Consider the following 16516-nt stretch of genomic DNA (forward strand, 5'->3'; position numbering starts at 1 on the left):
CATCGTTCTCATTTCTCTTCCTAATTTTTCCTCCACTTCTCTTATCTGCTTCTTAAGGTTCTCTATGGCCTGTAACCAGCTCGTATTTTCCTTTGAAGTTTTGGTGCAGGAGTTCTGACTTCACTGTCTTCCTCCTGTTCCATGTTTTGCTCCTTTTTGTCCCCAAAATAGGAGTCTAATGTTAGAATCTTCTGTTTGCTTTGTTTCCTTTGCCTGGTCATGTCGCCCCTCAGTCACTTGACCCCTGGGCTTTTTTGCCACAGTAGGACTCTGCCATCAGACAGGGAAGCTTTTGTCCCAAACACTGGGGTTTTCTCAGCTGCCTGAGGTATTAGATGGGTGCCCTCTCTGAGGCCTCCACATGCTCTGGAAGCTGGTCACACACCCCAGGACCTCTACCCTAGACTGCAATCCAGATCCAAGCAAGTTAAAGCAAGAGCGATTGCCCCTCAAACTGGTCACTTGTTCCCCCTACACTCTGCAGGCCAGGAGCTGAAGTTGCCACATGGCGCTGGCTGACTGTGCCGGGCGTCTCAGCTGCTTTTTGCCCTGGGGGCAAAAGCCGACGTACTCTCACTTACTGGGTCCCAAAGTCCAACTACACTGACCTCTCACTTTGTCCTTTGCATCTATGTGTTGATAATTCTGGATCACCACAGCTGCTACTGATCTGGAGTTCCTCCCACTGGCAGCTGGTCAGACCCACCCTGGAGCTAAAACCTCTGGTTCACACAGGCCTGGGCTCAGCTGCCAGAGTGCTGCACTGGCCGATTCCTGCCGGCCTGCCAGGCTATCCTCAGTGGGAGGTTAGCTTCTCTGTGTCATTTTGTGGGTTCTGCAGCTCCAAAGTTTGTTCAAAGTCCCCTTTTTACATTGATTGGGGAAGGTGGAAGCCAGAGCCACTCAGAGGTCCTCCTTCTACTCCGCCATCTTGACTCCGCCCCCCCAAGTAAGATTCTTTAGTATGACTTTTTACAGTATTTGCTCATATTCCCAGGCAATTACTTGACTTTTGAGCTCTTTGTATGACTCTGCTTCCAGAGTAGAGAGTGCTCTGTCCTAAATTTCATGGGTTTTGTGCAGCTGTTGTCAGAGCTACTTCTAGGCACCTGTAAATTTTCAGTTTTTCTAAGGTGACGTGATAAAAGGAGAAGTATTTACTGATCTCCTGGCCTGTGGTATGGTCTGTGAGTAACCACAAGCACTCTTTTCTGCCTTGGAACTGTGAGGAGGACTCCCACTCCACAGCCACCACATGCTCTGCCACACCAGCACTTCACAACCCAGAACCGCCACCAAGACTGTGACCCAGATCCAAGCAGGGCAAAGCAAGAGAATCCTTCCTCAGCACCAGCAAAGAGATCCCTGCAATTGCCCTCTGATAAGTCACTTGATCCCTGCAACATCTGTGGGCCTGGAACTTCAGAAGCAGCCACTGCTGCTACCACCACAAATTCCTCCCCCTCCACCACCTGAGTCTGGGGTCAAACCAAGCTCTTCTCTCACCAAGGTCTGACAGAGTTTCCACACTGACCATCACAGCTGCCAGTGATTCAGTCCCCTGGGGCCTGCTTCAGTGCAGCCCACACTGGACTATGTTCCACTCCCAGCCCATTGTGATAGACCTTTCCTGTTGGCCTTCCAGGCTGTCTTTGACTGGAAATGTGTTTCACTCTGTCATTTTGTGGGTTCTGTAACTCTAGAATTTGTTTAGAATCATTTGTTACAGGTATTTGGAGTGGTTTGGGGGAGTTCTCAAGCAAGTCCCTGCTTTTACTCTGCCATCTTGGCTTCACCCTCCTCCTCAGTTTTTCTGGGGTACTTTCTGGCAACAATTTCCAGTCTCCGCTTTCCTGAGACAACCATGGTATAATGGGAATAGGAATTTGAAGATCTTCCCTACTCCTTAATAGACCTAGGGGGGAGTTTGAAACTTCCCTGCCATGAAGATAATCCCTGCGCCCTGACAGGCTGAATGTAGTCACATGGAGCCTGTGCTGGGAGGAGTTTGCTGAGGAGAAGCAGAGCCCACAGCAAGGAAAAGGGGGGGGGGGGGGGGGGGGGGGGGGGGGGGGAAAGAAAGGACGCAAAGGAGGGAGGGGGGGGGGGGGGGGAGATTCAAGATGGCGGAGTAGAAACAGGACTTCCACGTGGCTCCCACTTCCACTTCCTCCAATTCATGTACAAAATGACTCTAAACAAACTTTGGAGCTACAGAACCCACAAAATGACAGAGAGAAGCTGACTTCCCACTGAAGACAGTACAGCAGACTGGGAGGAAGGGGCCAGCACAGCACTGTGGGAGCTGATCCCAACCTGTGTGAGACACAGGTTTTAGCCTCAGGGCTGCCACAACCTGCTGCTAATTGGAGGGACTTCAGATCACCAGCAGCTGTGGCAGTTTCCAGAATTATCAACCCATAGATGTTAAGGACAAAGTGAAAGGTCAGTGCAGTGTGAACTTTGGGAGCTGGGAGTTCAGGAGTACAGTCCAGCCTTTACCCCCTGGAGGGAGAAGCAGCTGAGGTGCTGTGGCTGTGCAGCTGCCACTGCCATGTGACTGCTTAAGAGCTCCTGGCCTGCTCAGGAAAGCCTATGGAATCCTTCCTAGGGCTAGGATACTCCTTGGTAATAGCCTGGAGTTCTCCATGCTGACTATCTCCTTCATTGAAAATGATGGTCATTGATTCTCCATGCTTCCAGGGCTTAAAACTTTAGGTCCTGATCAATCTGGGAGAACTTTGCCTTGCATTTTGAAAGGAAACACAGAAGCTGGGGAACTGGTGAAGTCTTTTGGTAAAGGTCAGTATATTTTAGAGAGCTGGGTAATTTCTGGGTTGTTAAGGAGAAGATTTTCAAATAATTTAATCCTTTCTTTCACTAATTCTAATTTAGATCCATGGGTTTCTTTTCCCCTTGCCTCTGAGTACCATTTGTTATATTCCACTCAAGAGTCCAAGTTTCCTTATTCATCAGTTTCTATCTTGAATATTTTAATTTGGTTCTATCAAAGCTGCCCCAATGGGACCACCAAAGTTTATTGTCATCACTAGTTAAATCAACCCAATCCTGGCAATATGAGGGAGGGTCAGGGCTATATTTCTTATACATTTGAAAGGCACATGCTTGTTCTGGGGCTTTGTTAATAGGAACTGCTGTAACTTCCACCAAACCTTTACCACATATCTGTGCCATTTTAAAGGTGAGTAGTCAAAGTTAATAATACCACATTAACTAACAAGTACACACAATACACAAATACACTATAAGAAGATATAACAGAGAAACATAAACAATACAAATACATAAAATACAAGTGCACAGATACAAATATTCCACACTGTGCTAGCAGTTCATTGGAATTACAGAAGTAAACATTCCACTCCTCTAACCAAATGCACAATTTGAAATGAACAAGTGTTCATTTCAACCAGTTTAACCACACACAAAACCAACCTTGCAAGCAATTCTTACACCAGTAAAATTTACTGCATGCAGAAATAAAACCTGCTGTCCCTAGCTCAGACATGCATGTATAAAAGAGGAGAAAAGAGAAAAACTACAGCCATAGCTGCCCCTCTATATAAGATAAAAGACACACACAAAAGCCACATATGTGTGCAAACAGGCATTACCAGAATAATCCAGGCCAAGAAAAGGCCCCAGGAACATTCCTCACAATAAAAGGTGCGCTTAATTGAAGGCAAGGCGATGGTCATTCAATGAAATAAGGTACTTCCAGACTTTCCTGATGAAAAATACAGAGCTCAATGGAAAATGTGATTTCCAAATACAAGACTCAAGAGAGACATAAAAAGGTAAACAAGAAAAACACACACACAGGCACATAGCTTGTGATTCAATAACAGCAAACTGTTTACATCCCAATATGAGAAGCTGATACCCATCAATTTTGAGATTTATATAATTATTGCAACATTTAAAAGGGATATACATAGATAAGAGGATGTGTGTATAAATGAACTAATCTGATAATAAAAAAAAACCTTATTAAGGGGTACAAAGGGACTGTATGTAATGGGAGAAAAGGAAAGGATGAGGCAGAGAAGGGAAAATTATACCACACGAAGAGGCATAAAAACATACTATAGTAGAGGGGAAGAAGGGAGGGAGATGAAAATCATATGAACTTTATTCTCATTGGTTCTGATTCAAGGAAGGATCAACATAATCAGTTAAGTTTAGTATTCAAAAGTGAAAAGGCACAAACTTATTATAATAGAGAGAAAGGAAGGAGGGAGAGGAGCACTGCATGAAATTTACTCTCATCTGTTTGGGTTCAAGAAGGGAATAACATATTCCATTAGGTATAAAAACATATTGTGCCCTACAGGCAGTAAGAGGGGTAAGGGGGGAAAAGAGGGGTGGTTAGAAGGGAGGGAAATAGTGGTAAGGGGAAAGGAAAGGTAAAGAGAGGGGGGATGCATAGGGAGGGAATACTGAGGTAGGCAGTGGTCAAAAGGAAAACTCTTAAGGAGGGGAAGGGAGAAGGAAGAAATAAAAACATATACAGGGGAGAGAATAGGATGGAGGAAAAGACACGGATAGTAATCCTAACTGTGAATGTGAATGGGATGAACTCTCCCATGAAACGGAGGCAGATAAAGGGGGAGAAAATTTGAAACTCAAGGGATTGTGCAACTGAATGTTGCAAACTAAAATCAAATAAAGAAATTAATGAAAGAGAAAAAAGAATGTATTGTTGAAAGAACAGTTAGGGAACTTAAGTTCTAATAATTCTTATCAACGTTGGAGGACGATTTGTTCACTGCTTTACATAATTTGAATAATAGACCATTGGGAGGAAATACATCTATAGCCAGAATGATGATGCCAAATCTGCAAATTAGAAAATAACAAACACATAAGATCCCAAATATTGAGTATTGGACTGTGAGGCAAGATGTCCCAGCACTGTATCCAGGAACACATGGTTTGGCAGGATATGATTTACATTGTTTAGAAGATTTTTGGTTGGATAGAAAAGAAATAAGAAAAATCTCCACTGGAATATGTACGGGAATCCTTAAAAATTATTTTGGACAGATATTACCCAAATCAGGTTTAGCAGTTTGAGGAATATGTATATTGGCTTGAGTAATAGATTATAATTATCAAGGAGAAATTATTGTGACATTACAAAATTTGGGTAAAGAACCCATAGAGTTTTGTAAAAATGATAGAATAGTTCAACTGATTATTCCTTGTGAAACAGTACCTCTTGTGAAAACTGACCCTCCTTTTAAAATAACTGTCAGAGGAACTGAAGGGTTTGGTTCTACTGATAGAACAAAACTGGGAGCTAAAGTATGGGTAAAGCAGTAGCCAGATGATGTTTCATAGGCCAAGGAAATTAACACACATAGGAAAGATAACACTATAACTGTTGTTTATTCAGGAGAAGATGATTACCAAATTGTACCCTTAACTCATATATTCTACCATGAATGAGGCTATGATATTGGGTTCATGGTTTCCAGAAGCCCAGCTCATCCTATATCTACCCTGCTTCTAGTTACTGTCTCCTTGTTTCTTTTTGGCTTTTTGTCTGTTAAACTTGTTTGCTAGATTTGTTTCCTGTAGGCTTAGTACCCTCCACCTGCAGATGCCTTATCCCTTAAGCCAGATGTCACCCCCTGTCCACAACTGTGATGTGTCACCCCTGGACCTGAAGTTGACCAAACTCCAGATGCCAGCTAAAGAACTTACCTCTCAAATGGGACCTCTTGGGGAAGAGACAGCTCTACATCCAATTTCAGCAGCAAGTAGCTATGGAAAAAGAGACCTTCATCACTTACCCCCAAATTTTGATCCCAAGATTTTGATCTACATTTCTTTTAGGGAGGATTGATGGGGTGTTTGTACTCAAGCCCCACCTTAAGATATTATTTTATATGCTTATTTTCTCTTATCCATGTTATATTATTTTAAAGTTCTGTTGACACCAGTTACCCCTAAAGTCCCATTGACCTATATAAGGGACATAAAATATGTTGGGGCCAAATGTAATGGTAATGGTAATTTGAAGATCTTCCCTGCTTCCTTAATAGGCCTAAGGTAATTTGAAGATTTTCCCTGCTTTGAAGATCGTTCCTGCCCCTTAATTGGCCAAATGTAATCACATGGAGCCTATAGTGGGAGAAGTTTGCTAAAGAGTAGAGCAGATCCCAGAGGAAGCTGTGACTCAGAGCAGTTAATAAGGTGGGAGAGAGAGGACACAGGCAAGGAGACAATAGGCTTGTGAGTGTTTGTTTATGGGAAGGCTAAAGGATGTGTGGCTCCCTGCCATTATATATTAACTTCTTTGATGCTAAGATGGATTTGACTTTCTGGTGTTGGAATTTGGCTTTCTGTTGTCTGAATAAATGTTCTGCTTCAGTCTTCTATATGGAGAGTCTGTTATATTTTGTGATTCCTAACTGTGTGGGCATATTCATAGTTGCTTTTGGTGCTGTGATTATGGTGTTGGCGCTACAGTATCTTTGCCAAGGAAACCCCACAAGGGTCAAGAAGGGTCAGATACACTGGAACCACTCAAAAATAACAAAAATATTGTTAAAATTTTTCTCTGCATCTATTGAAAATGTTTTTTCTTGTTGATTTTATTTTTCTTGTTATTAAAACAATCCATTATATAGTTTTTCTAATATTGAACCAACTCTAAATGCCTAATATAAATCCAATCTGGTCATACTATATAACCCTGATGATATGTTGCTACCATCTCTCTCTGGTTTAAGTAACATTATATTTGTTTGGAGGAAGAATTTGGTACCATCCTTTCTCTTTCTAGTTTCAAAAACTGATCACATAATAAAAATAAGTTGTTCATTAAATCTTTGATAAAATTCACTTTTGAATCCACTGGATCCCAGAGGGTCTTTTTTCTTTTCATCCCTTTGGGGAACTCATTTACACCTCATTTAACTTTTTTTTAATATTATGTCTTTTATTTCTTGTTCAGTTAATCTATGTATTACACACACCCATACATACATACACACACACACACACACACACACAAATATCCATCCATTTTATTTAAATTGTCACTGAGAAGATAGTTTTCAATTACTTACTTTCTTTCTTTCTTCATTTGTTCTAATTTGACCTTTTTCATTTTCGATACCAGCAATTTAATGTGCTCTTTCTTTTTTAATTGTCTTTTCCCTCTCACTAGAGGGCTGGACGGTGAAGTGACAAATTTCTCCCAAAGCCCTTCTTTACAAGAGAGCTCAGATATTTCCAGCTAATATTTCATTTTCCATTACCTATTCTGCTGGGTTCCAATTCTATCAACATCATGCCCCCAAGCTAGGTACTCTATCCCAGCTGGGGGAAAACACTCCTGAACACTTAATATCCATACTTTACAAATTATTCTCAAACACTGATAACAAACATACCATATCAGACTTCTTTAATGTGACAAACATATCCTATTTCCTAAAACAGGGAAGAATAAAGTAAAGAATATCAACTAACATCATTAATGAATACAATTTAATAATTTTAAGTAAAATTTTTTCTAACAGATAACACCAAATTACTCAAGAAATAATTTATTATGAAGAAATTAGTTTTACAACAAGGAGGCAAGTATGATTCAACAATAAGAAAATAAGCAACATCATTAATCATGTTAAAAAGAAAAACATCCCAAACCATTTGATTATCTTAACAAACATAGGAAAACCTTTTGACAAAGCACAGACTTTATTTATACTAAAAAAGAAAAAACCCTGCCAAATAGAGGCATAGAGGAATCTTTTTTACTGTCACAAAAAGTATTCATTGAAAACCAAGAGCAAGCAATCAGATGCAAAAGTGATACATTCACTAGAACAGGGATTTTTTTGTGTGTGGATTGTGGACCCTGTTGCCAGTATAGTAAAGTCCTTTCAGTATGAGGTTTTTAAACTTATAACACAAAATACATAGAATTACAAAAGAAACAAATTGCATTGAAATACAATGAAATGAAAAGAAAATACATTTTAAAATAAGTCCACAGACCACAGATTAAGATCCCCTGGATGATACAGACTTAGGGCCTGACCTGACATTGGGGGTCCTTGGAGCCCAAGGACATATTTGTTAGAGAGTAGATGTTTTATCTGAGAATAAAAAGGCCTTCAAAGGGACCAACAATTAGGATTAAACCACTAGTCTCCTAACAGGCACCCAATTAAATCAGCTCAATCAATAGAACCATCAAAAAGTACATATTAAGTGTCTACTATATGCCAGCCATTGGCTGACTGCTGGAGATAGACAAAAAGGAAATAGCACCTAGTTGTCATTCATGGAATTTATTTTCCTACAAGTTTTCTTTTGGGGATCTTTTTCAAGAGGTGATCAGTGAATTCTGTCAATTTCTATTTTGCCCTCTGGTTCTAAGAATATCAGAGTAATTTTCCTTGAGAATTTCTTGAAGGATGATTTCTAGGCTCTTTTTTTGATCATGGATTTCGCATAATCCAATAATTTTTAAATTATCTCTCCTGGATCCATTTTCCAGGTCAATGTTTTTTCAAATGAGATATTTCACATTGCTTCCTATTTTTTTCATTTGTTTGGATCAGTTTTATAGTATCTTGATTTCTCATAAAGTCTGCCATGGCAAGTCTGGGCCATGAGTTTGGGCCAATGTGGCTCACACGAGACTGTGCTCAGCTCCCCGCTCAGAGTGATAGACCCTTCCTGTTGGCCTGCCAGGCTGCCTTCAGGGGGAGACTTGTTTCTCTCTGTCACTTTGTGGGTTCTGTAGCTCTAAAATTTGTTTAGAGTCATATTTTACACTTATTGGAGGTGATTGGTGCAGGAGCTCATGTCAAGTTCCTGCTTTTACTCTGCCTTCTTGGCTCCCCAACAGTCTTACCCAGTACCAGATTTTTGACAAAAATCTGGAATTGCTAGGCTTCCTTCCTTCATATTTTTCCCCCATTGATTCCCTTGATATTCTTGACCTTTTATTCTTCCAGGTGAATTTTGTTATTATTTTTGCTAGCTGTATAAAATAATTCTTTTGTAGTTTGATTGTTAGAGCACTGAATGAGTAAATCAATTTAGGTAGAATTGTCACTTATAATATATTGGTTCAGCCTACCCATGAGCTATTAATATTTCTCCAATAGTGTTTTGCAATTATGTTCATATTATCCCTGGGTTTATCTTGGCAATACTTGGAAATACTTCAAAGTATTTGATGTCTACAGTTATTTTAAATGGAATTTCTCTGTCCTCCTGCTGGGTTTTTTTGGAAGTATAGAGAAATGCTGATGATTTGTGTGGGTTTATTTTATAAACTGCAACCCTGCTAAAGTTCTTCATTGTTTCAACTAGTTTTTTAGTTGATTCCCTAGAGTTCTCTAAGGTTACCATCATCTGCAAGGAGTGATAGTTCTGTTTCCTCATTGCTAATTTTTTATTCCTTCAGTTTCTTTTTATCTTATTGTAATAGGTATTATTTTTAGTATAATATTGAATAATAGTAGTATTAATGGTCATAGTGCTTCATCCCTGATATTACTGGAAAGAATTCAAGTTTATCCTCAGTACAGATAATGCTTGCTTTTTGGTTTTAGATAAATACTTCTTATCAGTTTAAGAAAATGTCCATTTATTCCTGTGCTTTGTATTGTTTTTAATAGGAATGGGGGTTGTATTTGTCAAAAGCTCTTTCTGCATCTATTAAAATCATATGATTTTTGTTGTTTTTGTTATTGATATAGTCACAGACTATGATTTAATCATTATCATCTCCTAAATACTATTCAATTCATGATTATAAACTCAGACCCAGGTTCCAGAATAGCTACAGCTTACAGCAATGGATGCCTGGTTTTCCCAAGCAACCTCTTTCTATACCATCACAGACACAATCTGCTTTGTTTTTAGTACAATCCTTGCACTGCTTCAAGTCATTCATACCACTTGGCATATGACTCACTCTAAGATGTTTTTCTTCCTCTTTTCTTTTTTTCAACCATTATATAAGAACTTAGACACAAAGAATTGCACCCTATGCAATGCCTGATAAAAAATTATTATTCCCAATAATGATTCTATGAATGCCTAAGAAATAAAATGACTATAAAGATCAGGCTGAAATCCTCAAACTAATGAATACAAATATTCTGGAAAGCATAAAAGATGCAAGTCTAGAGACCTAGGAGAACCCAAACTGAATGAATGAGGTCAAAGTTTACCATTATAATGAGAGGATTTGAAGATGTATGCCTTAGCCACCACACCAATTATTCCAAAATGCTTATCCAGTTTTTCACAGTGTTGTAGTTGACACAATATCATAGCTAAGAAGTGCCCTCTATCCAGCTCTCTCCTTGTAGGCAATTTTATTTTTATGATATTAGTAACAGCTTGTAAAACTACCTAACTGTGCTTGGTTTTCCCTTTTCATAGCATCTTATAGATACCAGATGCAGTTTTTTTTATAATTAGATCCCAATAAAATGACAGAGAGATCCGTTAGTCAAATGTTGCCTCTCCCAGATAGTGCTTGTATTCTGAATAAAGATTGAAAGACTTTAATCTCAAAATCAAGAGTGAAGTTTGATTCTTCCCACATATTAATACTGAAACAAATCTGAGGAGAATCAATTGATAACAAAGGAAGAAATTAGCAACCACAATAAGGTTTTACTTAGCCTTCTTTCTCTAAATGCTTAAAGCCTCTAAGGATTCTCCTGGAAACTTAATCTTGACTTCCTTGTAGTACTGACTCACCAATTCAACCAGTAAGTAGTCTTGGTCTTGGAGTAGGAAGAGAAAAACCAGGACAGGCTCAAGTTATTTGTGGACCTCCTGGATTCCTGGCTTTAACATGCTCAGTATGATCCTTGCAAAGTCACTTTCTCCCTAAGCCTCAATCTTCTTATCTATAAAATGGAAATATTAAGACCTGTTTCTTCAAGGAAAATGTTTTGTAAATCTTAAATCAGGATATAAATATTTAATGCATTTCCTCTACTTCCTTTGCATTCCTCAAACAGCAAGATTAGTATTGATCATACCGTAGTCTATTTTTGTTGTTGCCTTGTCTGAAATCATGATCAAGTCAATGGTGATACATCTAGGCTGCAAGCCAAGATGACTAGGAATATATTGATCTCTTGGACAGTAATAAAGAAGTCAGGAAAAGGGGTGAGTTTGGGGAAAAAGATTGTGATGTACCTCACTTTGGGAGCAGGGAGAAATTTGTCTTGGTTTGAAATATTCAGGGGGAGGTCAGCATAAGATACATTGACAATCCATAGATAAGGGAAAGAATATGCTTAATAAAGTATTTGAGTTTAGAAAATGCAAAAATGAGAAATTTTATTTCCAAAAGACTTGAATGGAAAGAACAATGACATACCAAAGAATCAAAAATAAATGTAACAATATTATAAAGATCAAGTGGGTATCAAATGAAGATATGAGAAAATAGCTCCAATCTACCCCTCAGTGGAGATGGGTGGTCCATAGATGTAACACACAGCACATGTTTTTGGACTCACTCAATGTATTGATCAGTTATGCTGATTATTTTTCCTCTCTAAAAACCAAACAACTATCCGTCTTATGGGATGGCTCTTTTGTGAGAAGGAGGGAACATATAGGGAAAACTATGGTGATGTAAGAAACAGAAAAAACAAAAATTATTTTTTCAAAATTTGTGATCTGTGATTGTGATTTCAATTTTGGACTTCTCAAATTTAACAAGCCTGAGACATCCAGTTTGTTATGTCCAATAGGCAGTTAGAGATGTGAGACTGGAGTATGACAAAGGAGATATGGATGGATACGTATTTTTGAGAATCATCAGCATAGAAATTAAAACATACTTTAATGACTCTGGAAGAGTGAGACTGACCAACTTTGAGCAACTAAAATCCAATTCATTGTTTATTATTCATCCTCCCTTTTTGAATAGGATCAATGATATCACAAGGTGCTATGTTGACTTGCCCATAATTTGGATTTAAGTGAGGCAGAACTACACAAAGTCTTCAGTCTCATTCTTTCTTCCAGAGACATAAAGTCCAGTGCCAGAACAAAACTCAGTACAATCAGCTATGGTCTGGGATCAGTGTGACCTTAGTGTCTTTTATGTTTGACAAGCTCTAAAAGTTCCAGAGATTCACTGCAAGCTACTGGCTTTTCCAGTAGCAATTTACAGCTGTGAAAATTAAGACTATAAGGAAAGCTGAGAGCTGTAGAATTGATGCTTTTGAATTGTGCTGCTGGAGATTTTTGAGAATTTCTTAGATGGCAAGGCGATCAAATCAGTCAACACTCAAAAAAATTAAGTCAGGCTATCCAGTGGAAGTTCAAATACTGAAGCTGAAATTTAAATTATTTGACCACATGGGAAGATGAAACTCACTGAAGACTCTGATAGTGGGAAAGATTGAGGGGAAAAGAAAAATGGGATGGCAGAGAATAAGATGGGTAGATAGTATAATGGAAACAAAGAACATGAACTTGCACAGACTTCAAGAGACAGTGGAGCACAAAACAGCTTGATGTGTACTATGGTATATGGGGCCATGAAAAATTGGACACAACACCAAAGGAACAAAATCTTACCTTTTATAAAGCATCTTACTAAGTCCTTAATGCTAGTAGCTTCCTTTTGAGATTTCATTAATTCTTCCTATCAAAGCTCAATACTGAACTAAAACTTTGGGGATATTCTGTATATGTATATGATTCTTTACATGTTATTTCCCTCTACTAGACTGTGAGCTCCTTGAGTGCAGGGAAGGTCCTTCGGTTTTCTTTGTATCCCTAGCACTTATTAGCACAGTGGCTGGCACATAGCTGGGGTCTCATATTCAGATTTGACTTGTTCTTCCCCCTAGAATCTGAGCCCCTTCAGAGACTGTGTCTTCTTTACTAGTTGCACCTCGAGCTCCTAGCACATTTTACACACAAAGGCTTTCTCATTCATTCAGTTATCTATTCATTTCTTGAATTAGGCACGAGTATTTCCAAAGATCAAAGCTTCACAGTGAGGCAGAATCTTATAGATCAGTAACTTTATAAACATGAAGGAACTTGGGGACAGAGCAGTGATTTGCTTTACATAAGAGGTAGTTAAGTGACAGAACTGGGATTTGAAATCAGTTTCCATTATTCCAATTCAGAATGTTTTCATTGGACCACATATCCTTTCAATCCAAGCCATTGCTTTCTGTGATGCTTTGGCTCCTTCTCCTTCCCCTAAACTGGCAATAAGGAGAAAAGGAGGTGAAATCCATCTCCAGAGGAATACATGGAAAGAGGGATGATCCCATCCAACAACTCCCTCCTCAGTCCTTTATTCAAGAAAGTCATCTCAACACAAAATCAGTATTCTTTTTTGTTTCCATTAAAGGGCTCATATTTCAGATTGGCAAGGAAGGACTTTATAGACATTGATGTAGATGTTGTGACTGAGTTCAAAGGTAACTGTAAAAATTTTATTAATTGAAGTGGACTCAAGCAAAACAAGGGCTACACCTGAATTTTAAAAACTATAAACAATTATTGTTGTGGTTGCAGGCAGTACCCTTCAATTTTCATAAAATATTCTAGCCATAAAGAACCATAGCAAGTGATTTCCTTGGAAGTAATTTCTTTTAAAAAACAAAACTTTATATATAATAGGAACAATGAAAAAATATAATATTTTAAAAACAAGTTATGTTAAACATTTAGGACAAACTAATTCAAGCTGATAAACACATGCAGCAAAGTTATGAGAACAACTCTTCCTACCCACCCCCACCTGCAGGTCAGGTTATCAGAGCTATACTCTTATTCCGCTCAAAGTTCTAGGGCTAATCCTGAAGGGCTTTGGAGAGCCTCATTAGTGCAATATATTATGAATGCCCATCCAGCATGCTCTCCCGAATAAAACTAACCACTAATTATTCCCCTATCAACTAATCAGTTGATAATTCTTCAAAGTCAATTATCCAATTAACCTCTACAACGTTTAAAAAAGAGTTACTGAGCACAGAAAGTAAGACTAAAAGTATGGAACCCTCTGGAATTGAGAGCCATTCTCTTCCACCACTTTGGTGTCTAAGGAGACGACTCAAATTGACTGAATCAAGATCACTACTAGGTGTGGCATAGCTAATGGATTAACCATTCCTTTGTTTGCAAAACATTTTATTTTTTGCATTTTGGAGGGCAATTGGGGTTGTGACTTGCCCAAGGTCACAGGGCTAGTTTTTGTGTTAAGTGTCTGAGGCTGGATGTGAACTCAGGTCCTCCTGACTCCAGGGCTGGTGAATTATTCACTGCGCCACTTAGCCACCCCCAAAACATATTTTCTTGGCTTCTTTGTTCATTCATGGCTGGTCTGAGTCACATAGGCCATTCCTCAGGTCCTGAGAGACCCTGCTAAGGATTCTACATATTTTATCTCTGATTCATACTTTTCATAGTTCACAAGATCTTGTGATGCCTCATCTGTCTGTGATACACACACCTAAGATCAAGGAAGGATAAACATGACAGAGATAGAAACAGTGGAATCATGTGTTTTGGGCTACATGGTACTAAGGCAGGGGCATATTATCTGCAATGGCCTGTGGGGCTTTCAGGAAAACTGTAATGAGGCGGTCACCAGGGAAACAAGCTTGGCTAGTCACTCAGCCAACCACAGAAACACCCCAATGAAACAAAACTCTTAGGGGAAATAGCAAGAAATATGGCCTTGCATGATATTGAGCAAAGTGTCCAGGGAAACTCTAAAACAACACACAAAATGTTAGAGAAGAGGGACTAAGAGATAGCACAGGGGAAAGGAAGGCAGGGGTGGTATTGATAGGGCAATAACCAAAAATTAGAATCCATAATGAGCTTTGGAGGATCCTTCTACCTCTAGAATGATGATCCTATTGTTTTTTTCCTCCCATCAACTTCTGATAGTCAAAATATGGGTTCTTAGTTTGGGATCTGAATGTAGTGAAATTGACTTTGATTAGTAGCCCTTTGTATGTTAAGAGTCATTCTGGTTGGTTCATGTATTTTTAGAGATATAGTCCTTTAACCATTTATCTAATCAAGTATCCAGCCCATCAACTTAATTTCTTTCATCTGATTTCTCTGTTACCTCCTTTCTTTCTACCCCTGAAGTCAGAAATACTCTTGCACTCCTAGTTTTTGCAGTCCCATGACCCGACTTAAATACAAAACTTCTTCATAAAAATATGAAAATCGCTTTTACTAGGAACAAACTTTATTCCAGTGTCACTTATAGTATCATTTAAATTCATAATGGCATATATTTCCAATTTTTTTATCCACTTTTTTTTCTAAACCTGAAAAAAATTAGGTACAAATAATTTAACTTTTTCCTCCTTGCTAACTCAGTAAGACTTTGGTTTTGCCCTCCTTTTAAATGCCAAATAAATGTCATGAACCAGTGAAGCAGCACAAAGAAATGTTACTTGGTTGCTGTGCTTATTTAAAAAAAATTTTTTTAATGAAATAATGTTGTATTTGGTATACTGTAATAGAGCTACAGTTTAGAATCTCAGTAAAATTTTCTTTGATATTCTCCCAGTCCATCAGATGATATATATACTAAAATATGGCAATCTTATTAAGAGTCCATATTACATCATAAAATAAATTAGCATATAGATTACAAGAATCAATGTATCATAGAAACTTGTGACAATACCAGTAAGTCAAAAGTTGCTACTCAAAATTTTATACATCAATAATTTGATCTCCTTACATAGAAGCATCTGAGTACATGCTATATCTTCTGTATCATGACTTGGAATTTACAAGCTGGAAATGCTGACCCTTCTACTGTCACAATACTTTTTATTCTCAAACTTGATAAGCCATTTTTGATTAAGTCACATGTCAATGGAAGTACTTAGATGCATGATCTAAATACTGTTTTCCTAAAGACATGTGAGTCAGGAGTCAATATTTGTTGTGCTGAACCACATAGATACACTAATGATTTATCCTTAGATTATCAATTTGTTTCTTGAAAACACTGGTTCCAAAAACCTTGCAAATGAACTTCAGTATATCTAATTCATCCTTGAACCTTGGAGTGTTCTTTGTACACCTTTCTATCAAGACTTTTCCCTCTCTAAAACCCATGCTCTCCAGCTTAGTAATGCATCTTCCACTTTCTACCTCCCCTGGCTCTGCACACTTATAGATGTTGGTCACCATCTCATTGTGGAGAAGAAAGAATAGCTCCTCATCTGCCATTTCCTGCTTTCTTCCTGGAAAGAAGTCAGGACTTGAGCAAGGCTGCTACCACAGTGGATACTTTTGTTTCCTGTGCTGCTGCCAGGCTCCCCTATACCAAAGTCCCATCTTGCCAGTGACCTTCAAGGAATGCTAGCCTGGGAGCCCAGCTGCAGGTGTGGTGTGAACAGAAGAAACCACCTGAATTCCATGATGTTGAATAAGTTGAGGCCTCAATCTGAAGATCCTCTCGCATTCATGACTTCTCTCCAGA

At 38.6% G+C, this 16516-nt stretch overlaps 1 pseudogene; it reads right to left on the minus strand.

Annotated features, from left to right (window-relative positions):
* Window positions 1-15244: 15244 nt before the first annotated feature.
* Window positions 15245-16495, minus strand: LOC138171494 (trafficking protein particle complex subunit 6B pseudogene; annotated as a pseudogene).
* Between the last annotated feature and the right edge of the window lie 21 nt (window positions 16496-16516).

Source organism: Petaurus breviceps, unplaced genomic scaffold, assembly GCF_028583685.1.
Source record: "Petaurus breviceps papuanus isolate PSGF00001 unplaced genomic scaffold, PetGlider_PUasm1.0 446, whole genome shotgun sequence".
Classification (NCBI taxonomy): domain Eukaryota; kingdom Metazoa; phylum Chordata; class Mammalia; order Diprotodontia; family Petauridae; genus Petaurus; species Petaurus breviceps.